Source organism: Venturia canescens, chromosome 1 (assembly GCF_019457755.1).
Source record: "Venturia canescens isolate UGA chromosome 1, ASM1945775v1, whole genome shotgun sequence".
Lineage (NCBI taxonomy): Eukaryota > Metazoa > Arthropoda > Insecta > Hymenoptera > Ichneumonidae > Venturia > Venturia canescens.
Genome location: NC_057421.1, coordinates 14,507,494 through 14,531,338, shown reverse-complemented (window position 1 = coordinate 14,531,338; position 23,845 = coordinate 14,507,494). Strand labels below are relative to the sequence as shown.

Sequence of the window (23,845 nt, the reverse complement as noted above, 5' to 3'; positions counted from 1 at the left end):
AGACTATATATTTTCTCTCTCAAAAAAATCCTTCCAGTCTGACATTTGACGTACAAAAACAATGACGAGTTTAACGCAATATGCACGAAAAAAAAAACAGTTTTTTTCTAATTCCGTACGTGGTGCATTTCCACGTACGGTAGGCAAACAAAACGTAATTTTTCCTTGATTTTGGACTTTTTTTTCATCAAACATCACACGTACATAGTTTTGCGAACAAGTAGTTTGTGGTACTGTACTCGTGGATTCAGCGCGAGTGAAATAAAAATGTCAGTACTCGTTGTTCATTTATTCAGATGTGTATAAAAGAATATGTATAAAAGGAATTAATTCACGTAAAGGAGTTTTGGAGAAGAACGGTTGAAAGGCAATAAAGGGACGGGAGTAAATGAGAAGAAATAAGCGAGAGAGAATTCGGTAAAAATACAAAATCGTGAAAATTCAGTGTGAAGCGGCTCGGACTTTGGAGGTTCAAGCCGTAGACGCTACGGTAATTGGGACAAGCCCGAGAACAAATACGCGATTACTATACTTTAGTTCGGCAAATATTATAATAACGGTGGTGAATCGAAGCGGTTAACAAGTGTAAAGAGGAGGGTTTGGGGTACGAGTTATCGGACGTTCGATCGTGCACGTTCGAGCAGGCGTCTCGAGCAACGCATTAAAAACAAAAAGGCGTTGTGGATCTAGAAAATGTTAGTAAATAGTTGCGGTGGCTGATGAAGGCAAGTATAGCTTTTGGCCATTATGGCAGAGCTATCAGCAAATATTCTGATCTAGTTATCTCAGGAAAACTCTGACACGCGTTAAAAACATGGATTTTTTCGATTTTTCCCAAGATAGAATTATATCACATATAATTTTTTTGGCGCAGGGACTCGTTAATCCGTGTCAGTGCTTTTTTTTTTTGCCGAAGCAATACTTAAGCCTTGTTTGCTCAAATTTTCCGGCCTCGTTACTGTTACTATTCTTGTAGTGTGAATTTCTGGTTCGTAATACACATTGCTAACGAGAAAAAAATTCTAGTTATCGCGTTTTCTAGGTTATCTAACGGTTTATGACGTTGAGTTTTTTTAACTTTTGCTGTCATCATAATTCTGTGTACGTTTCTATTTCTTTCGTAGAAACCTCGATACTGCTATGGAAAAAAATAATTTTGCAAATTTATTGAAAATATATGTTATTCTTGATTTTTTTTACGTAATCAAGCCACCCCCGAAGAGAATAGTGAATCAATCTACTTTTCAATTTTTTCTCTTGCGCTAACACAGTCGGTACAGCGAGCAGAATTAATCAGTTGAGTACCGTGCAATCATGTGTAACGATTAGTTGAAACGAAAGTGCAAGGTCAGAATTTCGGGAAATTGAGGAAATGGGTGTTGTGACGTGTATACTTTTCTGAACCCTACTATCGCATGGTGAGAGAAACGCCTTTGTAATTAGATTTCCGAGGAAAATTGCAAAGCTTCGTTCCGCCCGGGAACGAAATACGTGCTTTCGGAAATATAATTATTTCCTTCCTGACGTCGAGATCCTTAAAATGAATTGCTTCCAAAAGGTCCGGTAAGAATGTCTCGGGATGCAAGAGATATAATCTTCGGAAAAAGGAGAGAATCAAATAGCCGGCAAATTTCCCACAACAAAGTAAATATACAGCCATCATGTTTCCAAAATTCGTCACATATAAACATACGTGTATGTGTGTGCATAAAATGCAAGGTTTTTTTACCGGAAAAATCTAATGGGACTTTAATGTCATTGGGAGGTTTTCAATTTGGTGAAACTCTCTTTAGTCCGCGGTTTCGTACCATTTCTTCGAAGCAGAGGTAGCAGGTATACGCATCGAGTATTACATATAATTATGTGATTTATGATTTTCTTACTTTCTTCTCTCAAAATATTTCCGCACATAGCATAGTAGGAATTAAGAGTTTCTTGACAACCGGAAGAGAGAATAAAAACGCTCGTAAACAAAGTGCGTTTTCTGTTATTAGCAACAAAATCAATGTGCAGTTTGCGATAAAAAAATTTCGAGTTTTCGATAAGTTTTTATTGTTCGTTGTGATTTTTCTTGTGTTTATGAGATCACGGATATAAACGAAGCCTGACGAAGACGGGAGCAAAACAGAGAACGGCTCGATGAGGTCCGGCGCACGGGCCAAATAAGTCGCGAATCCATAATAACTCGCTCGTACAGTATCCGATAGGAATAACAAAAATGGCGGATATGTTTGTGTATTATTAGTCGAGTGGTCGTTCGCGCAGAAAAATACGTGTAGTCGTTGGGCATCGCGAAGCCTCTGACGTGGTTCCGATGAGGAATTTCAATCGATTGGATACAAGGGATATGCACTTGAGTGATTTTGCTTCAATGTCCTACAAGATGACCTAGAAAATATGACACGTTTGTTTTTGCATGTCTCTGTGTTGCTCTACTTGTCAAAAATAGTGATAAATATAAACAAAAAAGTGGAACGAAAAATCTTTCTTTTATTTCTTTCCGAAACGAACGACGTTTCGTGACATGAATTTTATCGTTCGATAAAAATCGTACTTGGGAGTGAAACAAGAACTAAGAATTGAATACTGTTGAAAATTTCCGTATTTCCAAGGAGCGTTCGCACGATTTCGCGGATACAATTGGTCGATGATCGGGCCAATCGGTTTCGCCGTTGCGGCGAGTCCGAAGGAGCCAAAGCTGTTAACGTCGTATTATCGAAAATAGGGGAACGGTGCGGGGGGGGGGGGGGGAGTTTTCGAAAATATAGATTAGAAAGAGAGGGTGAGTGCAAGGAGGAGATATTAGTAGGTGAAGCACAAAGCGCAACAACCGAAATGAGGAGACAAAGAGAGCGAAAGAGAGCGAGAAAGAAGCTCTTCGTCGCTGGCCAACTGGTCCCAGGTGCGTGCAACGGGGAGCGTGGCGGACGCGTGCTTCTCCCCTCTTTGGCTCCTCTATACGCGAACCCCACGGCGTCGTCTCATCGTTTAATAGAGAGCGAGCGTATTCACATTCGTATACACGTCCATATACGAATTTATGCATTTGCTTGTACGAGAATTTTAACTACACGCGTCCACGCAGCTCGTGGGGATGCCATGAAAATAGCCTCGTTGACTAAACAATTGACGTTGAAACTTCTCGCGATCGTTCGACATTCGAAAATAATTTTTCGAAGGCCCGAAGAATTATTCGTTCCATCGAAATGTTTTTAGACCACTGGACGTTTGTTCTCTGTTAAAAATTCAGAAGAAAGTTTAAAAAATATTTACGCACATTATTTCAGTATCGATCGTCATTGTTTTAACTGCCTTCTAGGAACAAAGAAATGGGCTATCGGACAGCGGATCAAAAGCAGAGCGGCTCGATATTCACAATCGGAGAAAATCGAAGAAAATACGAAGCTGCGTTCGCGAGCATCGGGATGAGCAACAAATTATTGGTGCGCGAGGCTCGTGGGTATGAAAAATCGGCGAGAGATCCACCGAGACGAGGATTCGTGAAGTCTACCAAAGAATCTTGGCAGAGGTAAGCTCGAGATGAGGGAAAGAGGCAAAGGTTAAACGCACGCATAAACCCGCGGTGTGTTCCTACGAATTAAATTCGATCGAAGGAATTCGACCGCCGAATAAGAGTCGCAACAAAACTAAGAAACCCTCGGTCAAAGTGTACCCCGAGATCCGAGCGCGTCTCCGTCTCCGTATGCTCATCTTCAACTCTCCTTTCTCTGTTTTCAGAAAAACCAAGAAAGATTGCAGAAGCGACTGCGTGCGGTGCATTTTATCCCATCGAAGCCAATTCCCTCTCTCTCTCCATCACGTGAAAAATTGCAGCCTTTTTGCTTCCCGGAGAACGAGAATTTGAAAACGACGAGCTCCAAGAGTCCACGCGCAGACTGACCATTTTATGGAAAGGTGGTATTTAGTACCGACGAAATAATGCAATTATCAAATTAACCCTCACACCGATCTCCACTCGAGCTACGTCGTGTGTGTTCGTACGTTTACGCGGGCACACGTATTCCTCGCTGCACACCATTTCCACATGCAAAAATGAAAATATACACGCACGCAATTTCTTTATACACAGGGACGTGCGTGTGTAGACGCGAAACGAGAACGGTGCGGGCGAGAGGACCAACGAGTACGACTCTTTCCCTCGCTTTAAGTGGATAATTATTGGGATGTAGAGGGGGGCGTCCCTTTACCGGGTTGCGATCTACGAGAGGTCAAGCGGTCAGTATTCGGCGATGTTCGCCGCCACGAATTTGGAGCGTTCGATATCGCCCCAACGCTTGGCCCTGGCCACCTCCTTTATCTCGTCGCTTCGCACGTACGTATGAGCAGAAAAAAGACGCGGTGGCCTGCTTCGGTCTAACTAATATTGGAGTCCGTCGAACGAGGGGCAACAAAGGGAGGAAAATTATGAAAGACTTTGAAATTAACGCGAAATTCGTAGTTGGAATTGATTCTTTGGCCAGGATTGTGGCTCTTTGAAAGGAGGGAACACTACCGCTGCGATCAAACGATTCGGCTTATTTCAAAGCGAATATTTCCCTTTATTCGAGTACCTCGAGTCTTTCTATCAATCAATTTATTGTTAAAGTTACGATACACGTTTTGGGGATGGACAAAGAAAATGGAGTTTAATGTCATCATCGGTGCACTCGATCGCACAAAAGTTCTATTTTTTGGCACTTTTACGAGTCGATTCTTTACCCAGAAACATTGTGCTCCTTTGAGGTCGATGCGAATTGCGGAATGTTCGGTATTTTAGAAGAAATATTGAATTCATCTTTACGCGGCTCATTTGGAAGTCGTTCGGTCACACAGGAGGGTGCCTCATTGTGACTTTGCCCAGGCGCGAAATGCCCGCGATACTACGCGCTTAGCCCGACACCCATTGTGTCCTCCAATTCAATAAACTCCATTCTCTTCTTCCTCCTTGTTTTTTTCTTCACTAACGATTGTTTTCCGGGTTCATCGCTTCGCACGGACGGCGGTATTCTTTGTCCATATTTCATCACGATCAATTCAATCGCGTGCACCATCCTCGTTCATCGCCTGAAACACTGTGATCTGTACAATGAACGGGGAGTGTAATTTTCGTCCGGCTTGTTTCTTTTTTTTTTTTTTTTTTTTTCGTAATTCATCATTCTTTTTCTCGCAAAGAAAATGAAATCCGGGCGATCCTCTCGGAACTTATACGTGTCAGGAGTTTTCAATGATCCGCACGGCGTTTATTTTCCTATACGAAATCGCATCTATTATACCCTCATTTACGAAAGGACTTCCGCTTGTCCTCGATATTTACTTTTGTCGCAGCCGGATCTTGGGGGAAAGAAATTAGAGATGGTCCTACCGTCGAGGCTTCTTTTTCGTTCTTGAGGGTCGTTCTTTCCTCGGGAAAATCTGTCTCGCGAGTAGATTTTTCGCGACTTTAAGTAACGGAGACGAGCCCACGGTCCGGAAGTTCCTCCCTTATTTTTCATGCTTTAGTTTGTATCGCGCTCGGAAAAATGACAGTGGGCACAGGTCAAGGAGGGAAACTGGGCACGAGGGTGGATTTTCGTTTCGTTCCGGGACTTTGGTTGGGTTTGCACCGCCGTCGCGTCTTTCCGGTCACTCGAGAATATTTTCGTATGAAATTTCGGCGACAAAAGGACCGCGAAGTTGTCGAGTATATTGATAATGATTATCGAGGAATTTTCGATCGAATGAAATGACGAATCGGTGGTTCGAGTCTGGAAAAGTCGAAAGTTAACTTGAAACTGCGCTGCAGGATCGAGCCACCGCCGTTTTCGATCCCGAACAGATCTCAAATTTTCTCGATTATCTTCCAGGGGGCGACTAATGTGAGCTTGCCAACGAAACTGAAGCTGGACGATCAGTCGCTAAGAAAAAAGAAGAAAAAGCTAACCAACAAGCAGAAAAGGAGAAGTCGAGCCAAATACGAAGGATGAAAACGAGGAGGCTGGGAGCTTCGGAGGAAGAAGACGGAAGAAGGAGGAGAGAACCCTCTGGGACTCCGTGGGAAGACTCTCGACTTTGTGAACGAGAACCTGATGTGAGATCACGTACACGTACCCGAACACAGGTACACACGCATATGTAGGCGAACTCGGAGTTAACCCTGGCGATGCATCTCTGTGTATACCACGTGAATAAAGAACCAGAAAGAGAGGACGAGAGAGAACGAAACAAAGAGGGAACGAGAGAGAGGGGGAGCTCGAATTGCTCGTTGGACCACCGCATAAAAAATCGAAATCTTGGCGAAAACGAACCGGTGCAAATTTCATCTTGCGTCTCTCTTTATCTTGTATAAATAACATTTTTGAAGGATCGTCCCTCAAACAGGGTCACAAAAATGCGTTTACCATACACGAGAGACTGATCGTTTTTTTTCTCGAGTCTCGTCGTGTGAAAAAAGGGCCGAAAAAATCATCGGACACTCTCCTCCAAAATCTCTCCACCACCCTCTTCCCTCGCCGCTCTTCTCGCAACGAAAAACGACCAACGAGGAATGTATCAGACAGAAAAGATCCTTGCAGCCTCCCAACATTGAGGAGTAAAAGACTCACGCCCCCGTATAAAAGTTACCGTGTAACTGGACCTCTCAGGACTCTCAAGCATTTCACGGAAAATTAAACAATCGATATTCTCACACACGAGACCCATAACTCTTTCTCACCCCCCACCCCCGACTCTCATTCTCGCTTTCTCTCGCTCGTATTTATCGCAAAGTTGACAAAATTTGCGGCGTGAGAATTTCTTGAAAAAATTCGAAACATTCGCTCACCGGGTATCAGATTTTCGATCTCGTACGAGGCACACCGAGATACGCCTCTCGTTCAATTCTCACAGACACGACAGATTTTTCGTCCATTCATTACTAAACTTCAATTGACGCGATAAATTTTCATTTCAATAACATTTTTCCGAGTTCTTTCGAGCGATTGGCTGTTCCGCCACCTTTTTATGAGAATCTAGACAAAAGTTCGTCCATGGGATCGGGATACGGACAGTAGGTTTTTTTTATTGCATCAAATGATATATATTCCGATTGTAATGGAATGAGACGAATTTGTCTTAATGAATTTTCCGAAGTGAAAGGAAAGGTGTGGCTCGCGCGAGTCCTGACGAAGCTAAATGGTCGTTCAGGCTCGAAAAAAAACGTTTAGTTTCCTCTTTCTCACACTTCGAAACGAGCCGACGCTGTGAAGTTCTTTGGGCAGGCGTTAATTGCCGGCTATGTCTCGAGGGATACGCGTGAAGGTAAATTATTGCACGATTTTTCGTGAAAAACTGAGAGCGAGCAGGAATCGAGGATAAACCGCGATAATCCGTTTCGAGTGGCAAAGCCGAAGGGACACCGGGTGTAGAAGAGAGACAGTCTCTCCAGGCCTCCAACTTCCTTGAGTACTTTTTGACTTCTTACCTCGCGCTTTCTACGCTATTTCCTCATCGTTTGTTTTCACGGGTGGTCGTGTCATAATTATTTTCCTTTTTTTCTTCGTCACTTTGGAAGCTCGTTGAATTTTTCTACACCTTTGTTCCGAAGGCGCTGACCAGGAAGAAATATTCGCCAATATCCATCGCGGACTATTATCCCTTCGAAATTAGTTGGAACAAAAAGATCGAGGAGAAAAATTACTCCTGGCTGTTCAAACACTCGAACACGCTTTCTGTATTGCTCGAAGGATTTTTCAACTCCTAATTCTGTCATTTCATGGTGCACTTTTAAAATTCGTTTCCCTCTCCATTTATCAGCAATTATAATCGCAATCGCCAGTGCGTTTTCTTTTCTATTATGATATTTAGAAATATTGCACTTCGAAAACATCGTCCGGTTTCAGTGTGAAAAAAATTATTGAAATTTAGTTTCCAGGGGTCCTTTTTCGGAGCATAATTTGCATGCTTTTTCCAACTTTGAAATCTCAATCACTCGAACACGTGTAAATCTTTGTGAAAAAATGTTTCGATGTTGTTTCCTCTGCCCCGATTATTCACAGCGTTCGTAGCGCAAACGAGGTTTGTCAATGTGACAATTTCATCGCAGCGTTTTCTGGAGCATTATCCTTTTCCGTACGAATCGAGCTCCGAGATATTCGGTACCAGATCTTTATCCCGGATGACAGGTTCTGGTCGTTACTTACACCCGAATTAGCTAGACTATACGTAGATGTAAAATATTAATATGAACCGTGATGGAAAAAAAATGGAGACCTAAATTCTTACGGTTTAGACGCAGAGGCTTGAAATATCACCGAATAATGAGTCGAGCCAAAAGTTACGAGAAATGTCAGCTTAAGTTTGGCCACCTCTATTCGCCACTGTTGGCTTTCAACATCGCTTCGGATGTTTGTCAATGAAAAATTTCCTCGAGCAGTGCATGAAACGGCGTTAATAGTAATCCGACGAGATGTGTGACGTCGCGGCTCGTCTTTGATATTAAAAAGATCGCTTTCTGAGCGAAACTTGGCCGTTTAGCCTCCCGAAAAAAAATACTAATGACATACACAAATTTCATTCTTATTATAATCCCGCCTAGAGATAGAATTGAAATCCATTTTTCAGGACCCAAATCTCACGACCTTTTTCACACTTCCTTCTTCGATTCCATTCTTCGGGGTTCCACACCTCGATTAGTTTCGTAATAAAGTTGCGAAACGTTGACCTTTTTATGGAGCCAGAAACAGGGAAATAAATGATTCGTAATAGTTCAGAATGGAACGACATGATAGCACGAGAATTCTGGAATTCTCCTTTCTGTTTTGAGCGTTGCAAAATTCTCATTTTTATCGTTATCATGAGGTTACGAAAACCAACAATTTTATTGACTGTTTCCATAATGATTACTACACCATTGGATAGTGACTTTTTTCCAAGTTTTCTAATTGCAGATATTAAAAGATCACTTGCTGGAAGTTCAAAGGACATTGAGTGGTGGCTGCATGGTCGACCCATTTTCGATTGAACTCGTGATTCGTTAAAATGGATCTTCCATTTGTCAAACTCGTGAAAAAAGACAGAAAATATATCGTTCGAAGTGCTTTGATGGATTTTTTCAAATGACCATAATTCAGTATTAGTATTATGTTTTCGACGAAGATGCGTCGTTCATATGAGAAAGTAGTCGAACGGGTTTGTGGTCGAGACCCAAGACTGCGGTTCATTGAGATTTTGGGTCGAGAAAGCAAGAGAGGCGAGTTTTGATCCCGAAAATTATGAATGAGTTTATTTTGCGTAAAAGATTGGTCGATGCAGAAAATGATTTAAATGAAATTGCTACAAATCTGGGCCTCGTATTAACTTTGATTTTCACGAATTCTCATGACCCATTTGACAGTTGAATGTCAATTGACGAATCGGCAGAATTCTTTCCAAGACGTACGATTGTACGAACGCATTTCGTAACTTTTTCCCAGGTTACGAGTGATTCGATTGAATTAATTGCAAAGCTCGAATTCAACCACTTCATAATAATCCTGTTAGTCACGTTTCAGATTCGTCGAGTCGTTCTCGGAGTCGATTCCAAGGGAAATGTTTGACGAGCGATGCGAGTGGAGAATAATCAAAGTCGTCTCTAGGGATGGTTGTAATACCCTCGTTCTCTGGGGATGAAGCAGTCGTTCGTGGGGTTAGAACTGTGCGAGACGACCACGAGAGGCGATTGAGAAGCATTTCGCATACCATTTGAACAGTTTTGGAGTCCATTTTACTTTTTTAACGTATGTATTTTATGTCAAATGAATATATCTTATGGAAACGTATATTTGAAAATCGAAGTAGTTTTGTTACTCGGTTCAGTACCGGATCATTAGTTAAAAGTTTGTAGCAAAAGGAGACACACGGAGTGATACGTCATCAAGTTTTTTCAATTATAGGACTTGAAACCTACTTACACGAGGCCCGAGATATTTTTCGAGTTCGTACATGCCTCCTAAAAAACTAAAAATAATGTTTTTCAAGACTACATTGTTGAGCCACGGTTACGATCGGTTCTGCAGCCTGAGAGTTTCACTGTGATCGTTATGGACGTTGCGATCGAACAATTAGAAAAGCGATCGAGGGAAGGGAACTGAGAAGCAGCCCCCTACGTTTTGGAGTTCTAGAGCCGAAAGAAGTTGTCCCAACACTCGAAACACCGGCTCTCTTCGATGACGCGTTTCTCGAGTGCATATTGGAATAATAACGCACGACCCTACATGTATGTATGCATACTTTTGTGATAGCCTCGAGTATTGTAAATATCCATTGTTCACGATGCACAAGAGGTTTCACCGCCTCGTTCAAAATTCACGAGCTATTAAGAGTCGTATTCATGGAATCTTTTTTCCTCAAAGCTTTTGCTCGTGCTCACAGAACTTTCTGGACAAAGGTTTATAATTTTTTTTTTTATGACAACCTGATCAATTCTCTTTATCTTTTAATCACGAAAAGGGAGCTACGGAAAACACTTTTTTCTTCAACTTGCTACAAATGATATCGAGGATTCAAAATGGCATGAAATTTTTTTCATCAACGCATTTCATTGTTTTTTACCAATGGCGTAGATATTTTTTGAAACCGACAATTAAAATTTTTCCCTCGCACACTGATCTCCCTTCGACGTCGACTCAAAGTATAATTACATTGTGCACGAATAATTATTTTTTAGTGAAAACAAAAGAAGATTCGGCGTTTGCTACTATTTTTTGTTTTAGTCTCCGAGCTACATGGGTCTCTGGAATAACAATCGTTTTTGGCCATTATCTCGAGACAGAAACTAATATGTGTTCAAGTTAATTGGCGGGGCGTTTGAAACCTTCACTCGATAAAACGATCGTCGAATCGTCATTGTAATTTAGCAGGTATACGCGTACAGGCGATTCCATGCTAATTTCAATATTTCAACGTTCAAAAAAAATGGTGTATTCTATTTGAGAATTTCGTTGATCAAAGTCTCATCGAAATTGTTCGATTGAAATAATTTTTCATTGAAAAAAGCCCAAGGGAATGTGCTACAGCTGCGTCAAAAGTTGGTCATTTTTTCCCGAGGCTAAACTAACTACATTTTCGATGATCTTTTCAGATTTCGATGGAAGACCGAACCCGAAATCGGAGACGTCGAGTCATTCGGAAGTTTTTATACCGAGAATTGTGCGTCGGAAATTTTGATGACAAATGAATGGGAGTTTCGGAGGAATTTTTTGCGAGAAGCAGCGTGAAAACCAACAAACATCGATAGAAGTTTGCTTATTTAACTTAGAATGGCCAATGCATTCGTGCGTGTAATCTATATATTATATAAATATATAGACACATGTCTATTTTGGTCTATTCCTTGGCACAACTCGTCGATCCTCATCTACTTTGATGGGTCTTTGGATCCACGCTTCGCGGTGCATTTTTCGCACGTATTTAAAAGCGTTTAAGGGAGCCCTTCAGTCTCAAGTGCCCTTACTCGGACGCCTTCTCTCTCTGGCCTTTTCATCCCCGCTCTTTTGTCTCTCTCACTTTCTGTTTCGCTGTCTCGTCACAATGGTCACGCTTGCGTATTATTTGTTGGTGAAATAACACGCTGTCAGTCTTGGATATGCTAAATATACGCTTATATCGCTTTTTCGCTCGAGATGAGAATCGATCGCGTACTCTCTCATCTCATCGTCGAATGTTTTGTTACGAGTTACGGGACAACCCAATCTGATCGAGGATCCCAATACACCGAGATGAACAAAAGTACAAATAAGAAATGTTTAACTGAAAGGTATTCAAAGTGCGAATTTTGCACATCATTATTTCAAGAATAGTAAGCACCGACCGAATGGACAAAAAGCCATTCCGTCGCAATGCTGGATTTGTTAGTTTCAACAATTTTTTAAGGCGAACGTTTGAGTCAATTGGATCATGAGAATTCGTCAAATTTACGTAAAACAGCCTTATTGGGGATGAAACTCAACGAATTTCGTTATTCGTCTGTACAAATTGAAAAAAAAAATTTTGATTTTCCAACGATTGATTTCATTCTTTTTCTCAATTTTCCACAATACTCAGAAATGATTGTAGAATTTTTTTGCTCTCTTAATTAAATTATCTCAGCGATATCGATGCACTTTGTAATCGGTTGAGAAGTTTTTGTTCACATTAAAATTTCTGGTTGGGTAAACTTCGGTTAACATACGTGCGCGTACGTATACGAGGGAACACACCTACGCACACGATCGAGTGTATAATTATAATATTATTTTTTCTGCTGATCGCCCGGACGTTCTTGCGGATCGATCGAGAGATGCGGTAGCGGCAAATACATCACCCGCCAACTATAAATTTTCAACCGTTCTCAGCTATTATGTATACCCTCTTGAAGAAGCCTATAAACATTTTCGAATCATTCGGTCAATATACCTTTTTCTCTTTTGAACCTTCGAGCATTGAATAAACCGTCAGTTAGCAGAGAATTTCTTCTCTCAAAAGCTCCGAGAAGAATAACATGTAACGCGCGTCACGATCATCCTTTTCTCTCTCTCGCTTCATTGTACACGCGCAGGTGTCCTCGTAATTCGACAAAGTATATTTTACCGTAAATTTCAATGAAAATTCAATTGAATCATGGCCAATGTTTCACGATTTATTGGCTCTCGTTTACGACAAACCATCGGGTATTTTTATCTCTCTTTCTCTCTCTCCTCTCTCTCCCTCAAGATCACTTCCAGCGAATCGATTATTCGGAGCATGTTCTTTTTCCTCATTCTCCATCATTCTCAGCCCGAGACAGGTGGATTCGTCACTAAAATATACGATCCGTTCTCCCTTCAATGTCTCAATACAGTCTAACAATATAATCCTAAAAAAATAATAATATAAATTAAAAAATTTCACGGTCATCATACGAAATGAGAATTCACCACGATGTCGAGTCGAATTACACATTGAGCTTCGTGATACTCCGGTCGAAATACGATTCAACAAAATCTTGTTTGCCTTTGAAAAATGATGAATAGAAAAAAGAGTTTTTTTAAATGAAAAATTACTTGAACGGTGCTCGCCTTTTTCATCCCCGGTTTCAACAAAATATCCTCAAATCTCTCGTTCTCTATAAAAAGCTACGAAAAAACGTTCTCGACGGCAGAAGTGAGACATTACATCACGTACATGTGTGTGAACGCCCACGCGATCTCGAAGAGGCGCGCGCGTAGCCTCAATTTTCAGGTGAATCTAATCTAATAAAGCAATTAAGTTAATATACTCTCGATCCGGATGAGGGCCGTCATTATTGATCCCCTTTAATTATGTGGCCAAAATGTTGTTTTCTCTTTCTCGATGAAACATGTGTATACATATATGTATTTACACATGGTCTTTTGGCGATCGGATCTTTCGCGCGCGTCGAATATCCTCGTTCTTTTCTCTTTCTCATGCTTTCGTTCCCTCGAACCGTGTGCCCCGATCGGACTTTCTTGTTTGATCAGCGAATTTAACCGGGCCTTAAACCAACAAGCGACGCCCGGCACAAGGCAACCGCTCAACGCCTTCCTAAATATACGTATATTATCATCCGTCCGAATTTCTCATCTCACGATCCACCACCTATATGTGTATGACGCCTCTTCGTGCTAATATTAATCGGTCCTGATTTTTCACCAATCTTTCGTTGCTCCCACCGAAACATTTTCCAAATTATTGCTTGTTTTTGCTTTATTCCTTTTTCTCGTTCCTCTTCAAGTCGAAAAGAATAATTAGAACGTATGTGCTCAACGTTTGAGCAAAAATCAAAAAATTCAATAGCACGAACAATTATTAAGAAAGAAACTGCTTGAAAAACGTTTTGTTTGTTTGTTTGTTTACAGTGCCACGTGAAGAAGAATGATTTTGCAGAAAAACGCGAAAGAGAACGAATCGACGGGTGCGGTTCGATGATCGTTGACTGGAAAATTGAGAACTCGTTGCGGATCATCTCAGTGTGGATCGCTCGAGAAAAAGAGCTCCGATGCAAGATCTGTCGGTTGTTTTAGTTTCTATGTGTTTTTAGTAAGTATTCGTGCTTTTATTATACTTTCAATGGGTCAAGCCAGGGGGCGTCTGGTTCGTGGTTAACGCGTTTATGACAAGCGCGCCCCGACGTCCGTTCGCGGCCAATTACGTGATTACGGATGTAACACCCAAAGGTTGTCGAGAGGGGTTGTATTATAAAGCGTGTGTTTTGCACGGGGTCACGGGAAGACAGCGATGTGGCTCCTCATCGCTTCGTTCAATTCCTCCTCCTTCCTCTTTTCTCTACTTGCTCTTTTTATTTCTCACCAGTTTCATTCTTTTTTTCTCCTTCCTATACCGAAAGCTTTGCGGTGATCTCTTGAGTGCGAAAATGAGCGGGGGCGCTACGTATATAAACGTACGACGAGTATGCATATATACCGACAAAGTATCTCGTTGGCATTAACGAGACGCGAACGTGGGCGGACGTCGGCGTATGAAAAATTCTTCTATTTTTTCCCCCCACCTGCTGGCGACGGGTAGAGAACCTTAACCGAGTCCTTCGCTCGAAAAAAACAAACTTGAAATGTGACGCGATAATATATCCATTCCGAATCACGTTGTTGTATGACCAATCATTTATCGTCGACTTTCTTTCATAGAAACATTTTTGTAAACACTGCCATAGAAATGTTTGGTCATCGATTCACTTAAACTCGACGTTGTATATTTGAAATAATTCTTCTCGTCAGAAGGTTTAGGGGGACGAAAATTGGTGGAAAAGGGAGTTGGAAAATAATCTACGCACTGCTCTTTCGAATAAATTTATATTCTCTTCGTCCACGAATTCTTCGATTCGTTGTATAATTAGATCAAGTGAAAAGCTCGTTTCATTTGATAAGAAATATTCTATTTGATCGAACTGAGATCGGTATTATATGCGTTGTGAAATTTATCATAAAATTGCTTGATTCTTCATTCATGTACAAATAATTCTCACTTGAAGATAAATTTCATGAAACTTCAGTTGAAGAAGGAAATCTGTTTTCGAATGCTGAGGGAACAAAATGAGTAAATTTGAATAAAATTGATGAAATAATGTGTGACTTGATTTTCACCGACGAAAATACATTTTCAGTATTTTTTACCAAAAAAACGTATATTTACAGAGAACGATGTTTCGAAAAGTGCAATCCCAGTTTTTTTCCCCTGCTTTCAGCCACTCGGAATGATTGGTAATTACATATTTCGAGTGGTGAGTAACTCTTGTTAGAGGAATTTTTCAAATATTTCCACGTTGTTCGTGCTACTCAAGCGAGTTCTTTTGAAATGTGATACAAATGAGCGTTCACATTAGTACGAAATATTTATCTTCATTAATAGACGAAATGAAGATTTAACCTCGATTAGTACATACAATTAGCAAACTGGTCAATTATTACCGTAATTATAATGATTTTGTATTGTGTTCTCAGGAATTTCGTGCCGCACATTAAAACGTGTCTGTAACCCCGACAATGCTGCATATTAAAGGAGCGAAGAATTTCAAGATTTCGGTCCTTCTCGGTGGCGAGCCTGGTGAACAATGTTTCCACGTTTGTATATGGCAACGAAACTGGGGCGTTGGATATTTCTTTTAAACTTTGGAGCGCGCACGATAAATTCCATATTCCTATCTTCGTCTCGTGGGACGCGAAAGGACGAGAAAATTCGTGCGTGCGAGCAGGTTCACGTAATATTTATGAAGAAGAAGGCCGAGAGGACCCGAAAAACGGACTGATGGGCGTCGACGATCGCGAGAAAGCCTTCCTCGAGTCTTCCAAAAGTAGCTCTTCACCCTCTATCATTCTCTCCCTTCTCTTTCTCTCATGAAACGCGCATTATACGCGCGCGAGAGAGAAATTGAGATGTCCGGCGGTCCCTCACGGAGATCGGAGATGCTGGCCCATATATACAGATACATAAATGCATGTCTATGAGTCCTGGGTGCGATGATTAATGCAGACCAATATCCGTGGGTGGCCCCCCGAAAAAGAGCCCGTAGAGACTCCGATGACTCTCGCTGAAAATCATCTCAATTCCAAATTTATTGTCCTTAGCAGCGGGGAACGAAAAACGTGTGTGCACTCATCGCCGTGTCATCGAGATTTTACGGAAATAAAAAATAAAAACCTGGAGGAGTGAATGACGGACGATTTCACTGTGTTTTTGTGCAGGTTTCGCGGCGTGAGATCGGGCTTGTGTCGAGCCTCCGAACTCTGAATCCTTTTTTTGAAATCCGTGAAAAGGATTCGACGAAAAGATCGACGGAGCATCAGAGAAACTATAAAACTCTGCGGCGAACGGGAAGAAACTTTAAAACTCACATGAGTTCGGTAAGAACTATTTTCGAGCAGGAAATTTAGCGTCGATTTTAACTTGCGTGAAGATGAAAAAATTTGAATTCACTCATCATCCACTTTCTCGACGAAGAGCAGTTTGCAAGCACTTTGAAATAATTATAACTGCGCGGTTGATAAACGAAATTGCGATGAGGGAATTCGCAGCTCGAAAACATTCATATTTCTACGCATAAGTGTGCTCTGCGAAGAAAGTGTTTATGGGAGGATGCGAAAAATGCAAGAAAGAAAAGAAGAAGCTGCGAGGAGGGCCGCGCGTGTGAGCAAGCCTCGGAAAACAAGACGGTACGTCAGGAAGGTGCTATCCGAGAGACAGATATTGAGGAAGAGGCGTTACGCTCATTATTACGCACGCTGCAGTTCTTCTTCGGTTTAATATTCACCGGCCACAAATCAAGCAACACTTTAATGCGTTTAAGCTCGAAGGCTCCGCGCATTCTGCTGCCCTCTCCGCTGTACTCTCCTTGATGACGATCCTCGCGCGTACTTACCTCGCTAAACGTTTTACACCCTGAAAGCAAAAGTTCTCAACCATCGGAATACAACATAAAATTGCTTTGTTTACGACCCCGTTTCCGGAAAAATACAAATTTTTTTTCGAATTACTTAACACATTGATTGCTCGATAATTTTCACCTCAACATGTTTTTGTTCATGAAAGTGCCTTCCCATATTCAAATTCCGTACATTATTCAACGCTTTTTCCTTTTAATTTTTTTCATTCTCGAAATACTGCCAAATGTATGAAAAGTTCTAGAAAATTTTTCGCCTGCGAAAATACCTGAGGAAATCAGTCTCCGGACTTTATTCATCAGTATTACCATATTAGACTGTTAAAGAATCAAAATATTTCAAGTCCAATGAGCATCACCTTCTTCGTGGACGAGAAATTTTTTGTTTCCTGGTTCACTGTCTCGTGGCTTAGTTTTTGAATTAAATGAACGATAACAAGAATTCAGCGAAAAACATTTGTGCCTCGATTCAAAGCGATGAAACTGGAACAACGTTTCAGTTTTTTCCATCTCGAAAGCGCATCTTTGGCTAAACGAGCTCACACGATTGACGAATGAAGAGAAGTGAGGATCGTAAAAATGTTAACGAGGTGATAAATAATTCGAGTTACATTTAACGATTTTATAATCGTCGAAATCAGAGTAAACATCAGAAGGACAGGGCTGCAGTTGAACGTGAGTCCCTGCTACCGATTGCAACCCTTTTCTCGTGTTTCGAGGTGAGCGGAGACGAGACGAGTACGCATTTCGGTATTTTGATGACTTTTTTTTTTTAGTGAGTAAAGCTACACACATTAGGCGATAGGTCTGGGTATTTTGGGGAAGCTTCGCGGTCCAGATGGGACAGGAAGCCGTATAACACGTAGAATCGAGAGGCGCGCGCCATCGTGCCTCTCCCGATAAAAGCCCTTTTTTTAAGGCCCTTGGGCACCTGCCGGATCGCGCGCACAGATGCTCCTCGACGTTCGATGTGTATTCGCTCCCCCGAATACTACACCAAGACGCTCGATTATACAAATGACGTACAAAAAAAGATCAAAATTGACACCCATCATAGACATTCGAGTCTATTGCCCGTCTCATCCCTGATACACGTTTCCCGGAGTCACATGATTTTCCATGGAGCCCGTTCACGAACGAGAAAAAAACAATCATTGATCCGAAAAAGATCGATATCGCCTAATTCGATCTTCCAGCTGTTGAAAATTTTCAAATTCTTCTTATTTCTCGATTTCGACGTAGGAAAATATTGGAGATATTGTTTCCCAGCAATACAATAACCATTGTTTTGAAGGATCGATTTAGTTTTTTTTTGGAAATTCCTGGTTCACCGATCTTCAAACCGTTCCGAGACGTTGAAATTTTCATCCGGAATTTTAAGCAGTCTCATGATGCGGTTTATTAGCCACGAGACAATTTACTCAGAAAAGCCTTTTTCAACATTTTGTTTTTTCCATCCTGTCGTATGTGTTTTGCCTCTTTTATTGGCTGCAAAAAAGGAAAAGTAATTTTTCCAGATTTTAGGCCCAATCGTTCACCAACCAAATTTTTAAATGAAATTCTAATTTATTGTCTGAATTTTCTGATTACAGATTCGATGGAACGTCCGAAATTGTAATTTAGCGATTGGAGTCTTCTTGAAGAAAGGTTTTGTGTCATCGGCTTGGAGATTTCGATACACATCTGTAGCCCCTGGATGTTGAGTGAAAAATTTCGTAAGGCGATATTTTCTCAACGAATTTTGTTTCGGTACGATGACTCGACGTGGCACGAAAATTTTGGTAGAATTAAGAACAAAAGTACGTGAGTAGATGAACATGAAAAACTGACACGGCAATTACCGCGGAGCGTATAGTGCAACTCGTGCCCTTTTGCAATTTACGAGTCGTGCGTCGGGTCGTTCACGATGTACTATACACAGCGATCCTGAGGATCTCATCCCTTTGTCGGCGAAACACGCGCGCTGTCTATTCTTTCTCGTTTTGGCAACGAGAAATCTCGTAGTACCGTGTACTTTCACCACTGTTTTGCTCTCCTCGTCTCGCTCTTTCCCTTTTGTTTTCTCTGAACTCGTTGTGCACACTTTGCAAATCAACAGTTTCTCTAAATCCTACTGAAAATAAGTGGCAAATTATTTACATTTGCAAACACAATTTCTGCTTAACAATGACGATCCTTAATAATCGTTAAGAATTCCAGTGAAAGGCAGCGCGTGGAGTGAGTTATTTTCTCAACACGAATTGGAAAAAGCGCATGCACAAGGTCACTAGATCTTTTCGAACGTCGATACAATTGTTTTATTGAAAAATTTGACAAATTTCATCTCGTCCATGGCAATCGTTCTTCCATTTAGCTGTCTCAACTTATTGTAAAATATCCTTAAATAAGGATGTTCGAATGTATTTAATAAGTTTGAGTAAATTCAATCGAGTGTATTCTGAAACTGTTCTTCGTGGTGGGTCACTCGTCGCTGCTCCACGTCGCGCGTTATTGATGATGAATGTGAAAGAATTTGGCATTTTCGGAATTTGTGAAACACAGAAAGAAGCTCGTCACAAAGTATCGGCTTGAGAGTGGTGAAGAAAGAGAGGAAGGAAATGAGAAGAGAAAAAGAGGAGCGCGTGGACTATATCGGAAATGACACCGATAGATCGTTACCGTTGGTCAACGAGACAAAATTTCGGTGTTCCCTTTGCGGCTCCAAGATTTCTTCAGTTTTTGGGCTCATTATTTTCCTCGATTAGCTCTCGCGGCTCGGTTCTGTATTAGTAGGCGGCCAAACATTGGTAATGGCTTCGGTCGTGGCGCGGCTACTTTGTTTTATCACCACGAAAACGTGCATCGGTCGTCTATATCGAAAATACTCCGAGGTGGCCTCTTTCCCGAAATGAGACATCGATTATCGATCTTCTTTTTCAGTTTATTTTGGTATGACGACATTGATGGAAACAGATCACGACTTCGAGGCTCTCGTTCGTGTGCAAATCGATCCTATTGTTTGTTTCATTTTTAAAAAATCATTCAATAACCGAGGAGCTCATAGAAAATCGATGACAGCTTCATGCTGTTGTGTAGTGGCAAGAAAAAGTTGAGTAAGAAGATGAAAAATCCAAAAATTGTGTCCTTCAAACTCTCTGGCCTTGCAGGGTCTGTAGCAATTTTTTTTAAATAACAATTTTGAACCTTCTCAGGTTTTACATTATAAGAGCTGCAGACTATTTTGAATGATTTTTTCCGAGGCAATTGGTGCGATGAAATTCTCACAGCGTCGCTTTGAAAGCAACTGAATTCTTCACGCAATGTAACCACGAAGTGTTGGTAAAACAATTATTTACGCTGAATTTGGGTTCGAGAAGACGTTGCATTGAACGAATAACATTGGCAAAAAAATGAGATAGTTCATTGTGAATTCCGATATTTCGGGAAAGTTATATACCCCAACCGTTATAATAGAAACTCCGAGATATGAAAAAAAAGGATTTCCTGTCGGGTATCCAATCACCATGGTAATTCTACTCCCCATATTATACAGGATAATATCTATAATTTTTCTCAGTATCTCACAAATAATCGATCTATATTGTCTCATGTACAGTCTCATTCGATCAGGTCGATTCACATAATCTCAAAGATCATCGAAAAAGTGCGGTTCACACTACCGAGAATGAATTCCAGTTAGGCGTTCGAGCTGTCAAACGTTATATTGACGATCGCGTAATTGGAGGTGAAAATTCATGCCGGGTCAACCGAAGATCGTGTATAGATTATTTCGTCCCTCTACGTGGGTATAGCCGTACAGTTCTCGTGTAAAAGTTTGTCACGAAAAAGGCGTTAGTGTTACGGTCTTAGGGGACAAACGGGGGAAACTCTGCCCTTTTGATTATTACGGCTCGATGTATATGTTTTGAGACCGAAAAGGGCCCAGAGCGCGGTATACTTGTACTCCCTGTTATGGCCTGGACCACCCGCAGTATTCGGAGCACCGCGGCGCCCAGCCTCCTTCCACTCTTTGAGTAAGACAGAGAGAGAGAGGGAGAAGGAGGGAAAATTCGGAGGTCCAACGTGCGCCGGTATCGAATTTCGATGGGTGTCCATTCGAGGATTTTTGTTAACACCTGTAAGAGCACCCAAGAGCAACGATATAACGTCACTACCCTACATAATACACGCTGGAGTTGAAAAGTCCATCGCGCAATCGAATTTAAACGATAAATACTGAGAAATATTTATTTCGCAAGGAAACACCTGAAAATTTATGAAATTCTCACAAAAGTTTTTTTGTTTTTTAGATGAATCGAGTTTGACGAGTTTACGTTTTGATGGGAATGAGAAATTTCTGATCGATCCGAATCCTTTTTGTATCGAGACAACATCTTTGACTTTTCAACGAAAACGACGAATCTGAAGTTCTCAGTTGGGTCATCGAGGGTGAGAAAAAATGTTACGATCTTCAGAAATACGGCCACACTTTCCAACCCGATCTCATCAATGCAGCGTGGAAAATCTCGTGCTCACAATCGTGAGAACATTTGCAGCGCGTCATCTCTACGAGAATAACATTTTTTCGTGACTCTTGAACAATTATTTGGGAAATTGATGATGGGCCCACACTTTTTTCACGCTTATCTGGCACTCTGTTTCTTTGAAAGATTTTCACACCGATCTCGTTCAGTTATCTTAGTCACTCTGTTCCTTAGATCATTCTTGATGGGAACTGAAACTATCATATTTGAAGCAACGTTGAAAGTTGAAAGCAACGTTTTGCAGGAATTAAGTAATTTGTTTCTAAATAATCATTCCCGAGCTTCGTTATCAATCTTTAGATTTTCATTAGTTTTTTGAACACTGAAATTTTTCACTGAATTACGAGAATTCGGCTGGCAAATATTTAATCAACGAATAGCAATATTTCCATACAAATTGTTGTAAATCTTTGGTGTTTTCGAGCCCTCGAGAAATATCGAGCAATAAAAATTGTAGGGATATCACGATGCGATCAGAATTATTCAGTGAAGATTTTCGGAGGATTCGTATGCAAATAGCAAAAGAAAGAAATGACCGAGACCCTTTCCCGGGACACGAGACACGTCTAATGGTATACGTATATTATGTCAAAAGAGGGAAAAAACGGACAAAGGGCTCGCGCGCGCGACCGATCTTTCCACAGGATAGTGTAGAAAGGTGGGGTTGAATTCTCTTCGGAAGTGAAAAATCTACGAAGCACTTTTCGTCGAAAGTTTCAATCTGATTATGTGGTCCATCAGTGGATAAAAAAAGGAAACAAAGGAACGCGCCAAAAGGGACCCTGAAGAGGCTTATGCGAATTTATAGCCCTTTATGTACATAAACACTGGAAGACAAAAAAAAAGTAGGAAAAGCTGACGAGAAAGCCAACAGCCATTATTAGACACGAAAAAATGTTCTTTCTATGTTTTCGACATCACGGATTAGTTGAAACAAGCTTCAATGGAGTGCAGACCATAATTTGAGCCTGTGAATCGAGTTGGCTGGGAATGTGCTCGCTTATATTTTCCATTTTTGACCTTCCAGTAGTGCAGCATATGTGGAAAATACTGCAAGTAATTTGGAATATCGAAACTTCCCAGGTTCTCTGTAACTACTGATGCCATCTCCGTTTCAATGACTCAAACTCAAACTTTAGGATGAGCCGCTTTGTTGTTATCTATATCGCGACAGGCAGAAAGAAGCATTTTTCGGTATAAGAATCCTATCAAGTTCGATCACTCAAACTATTGTGCTAAATTCATATACAAATCGTTTAAAATATCCAATAGTGTTATCACTTTATGGCTTCGCGTTAATTTATTAATCACTTCAAAAATAAAAGATGCTTTTTCATACTTAAGGTTAGGATACTACGTGATGCTTTTTTGGTATACGGATGATGAATGCAATTTGGAATATTTTGAATTATAAGCATTTCTTAAATTTCGTTTCGAAATGAACTACCACAAAAATATCTGCTGCAACGTTTTCCAATTAATATGAAGCGAAGTTAATTTGGAACGCGCATATTCCAATTCACCCGCACCCTAAGTCGAATGTCATTTTTTGACATTTTCTACTCAACTCAAAATTTGACGAAGTTGTTAAGTTGTTTTTTGCTCAAGGTGATGAAAGCTTTATACTTTTTTAAACGTTCTCGTGCAGCTTTCCTCATATTCTCTTCTGTAATGTTTCAGACATATCTTAAAAACGAACTGGTATTCGATGCATGCTGAACTTCCTCTAAGATTTTTCACCACTGCGAGCAGTGATCCCGCTTTCAATTTTGTCCATTAGCATGCTTTGAATTGCTCAATGTGATTGACCTCTGGGAAGATTAATCGAGAAATAATTTAGCGAAAAATGTGCAAGATTCGTGGACAACGATGTCCGAATCCGAGAAATCGAGATTTTCCAAAATCCCTTCCTGCCTTCTTCGCACCTCCTCGAACACGAGCTCCTATCACAGCGTTCGGATCAGTCAGTGTTTAGGTCGTAAACGAGCATTTCTGTCACCATTTCAGTCCGTTTAACCCTCCGAAAAAGCAGTGAGGCCCAAAGTCGAATATCCGACGGTTCATCGCGTTGGGCTCCACGAGGGATGAGAAAGTCTGAGTTTTCATCGAGCATCGTGATCGGTTCTGAAACTCGGGCCAACAACAGGTTCGCTCGTCAACCGTCACGGACCTCGTTATATCCAGATCCAGATCGTGATCGAGATCCCGTAACGGATCGTGTTCAACAAGGCATATCTTATCCCCGCGTGTTATCTCGTTAGTCTCGGTTTTCGTATTTCGAGAAAGAAAAGAAGATAAAATATTCGAATCCGAGATACTTGCTATGCATACTCCTTTCCCTTCAAGGGAATAGTCTTTCTCCCTTCTTTCTTTCTATTCTCAGAGAAAATCTTTGATCTTCACCTTTATGCTCGAAACCTATTGTTTTGGTAAAACGAGACGTGAAAGTAGTAAAAAA

The 23,845-nt window shown here is 41.0% G+C and overlaps 1 long non-coding RNA gene across 8 annotated transcripts; it reads left to right on the top strand.

Annotated features, from left to right (window-relative positions):
* The first annotated feature begins 40 nt into the window (after positions 1–40).
* Positions 41–22,770, top strand: LOC122408053 (uncharacterized). Of its 8 annotated transcripts, XR_006260352.1 has the most exons (11): positions 2,977–3,529; positions 3,739–4,333; positions 5,844–6,097; positions 9,507–9,731; positions 9,888–10,210; positions 10,707–10,853; positions 11,075–11,267; positions 13,830–14,010; positions 15,429–16,328; positions 18,457–18,613; positions 21,154–22,770. It is a non-coding gene; the product is annotated as an uncharacterized lncRNA (long non-coding RNA). The 8 variants fall into 8 exon arrangements; XR_006260354.1 differs by lacking the exons at positions 18,457–18,613; positions 21,154–22,770 and adding an exon at positions 41–154 and having other exon boundaries at positions 3,320–3,529; positions 15,429–16,946; XR_006260350.1 differs by lacking the exons at positions 18,457–18,613; positions 21,154–22,770 and adding an exon at positions 2,773–2,902 and having other exon boundaries at positions 3,320–3,529; positions 15,429–16,946.
* Positions 22,771–23,845: the final 1,075 nt, after the last annotated feature.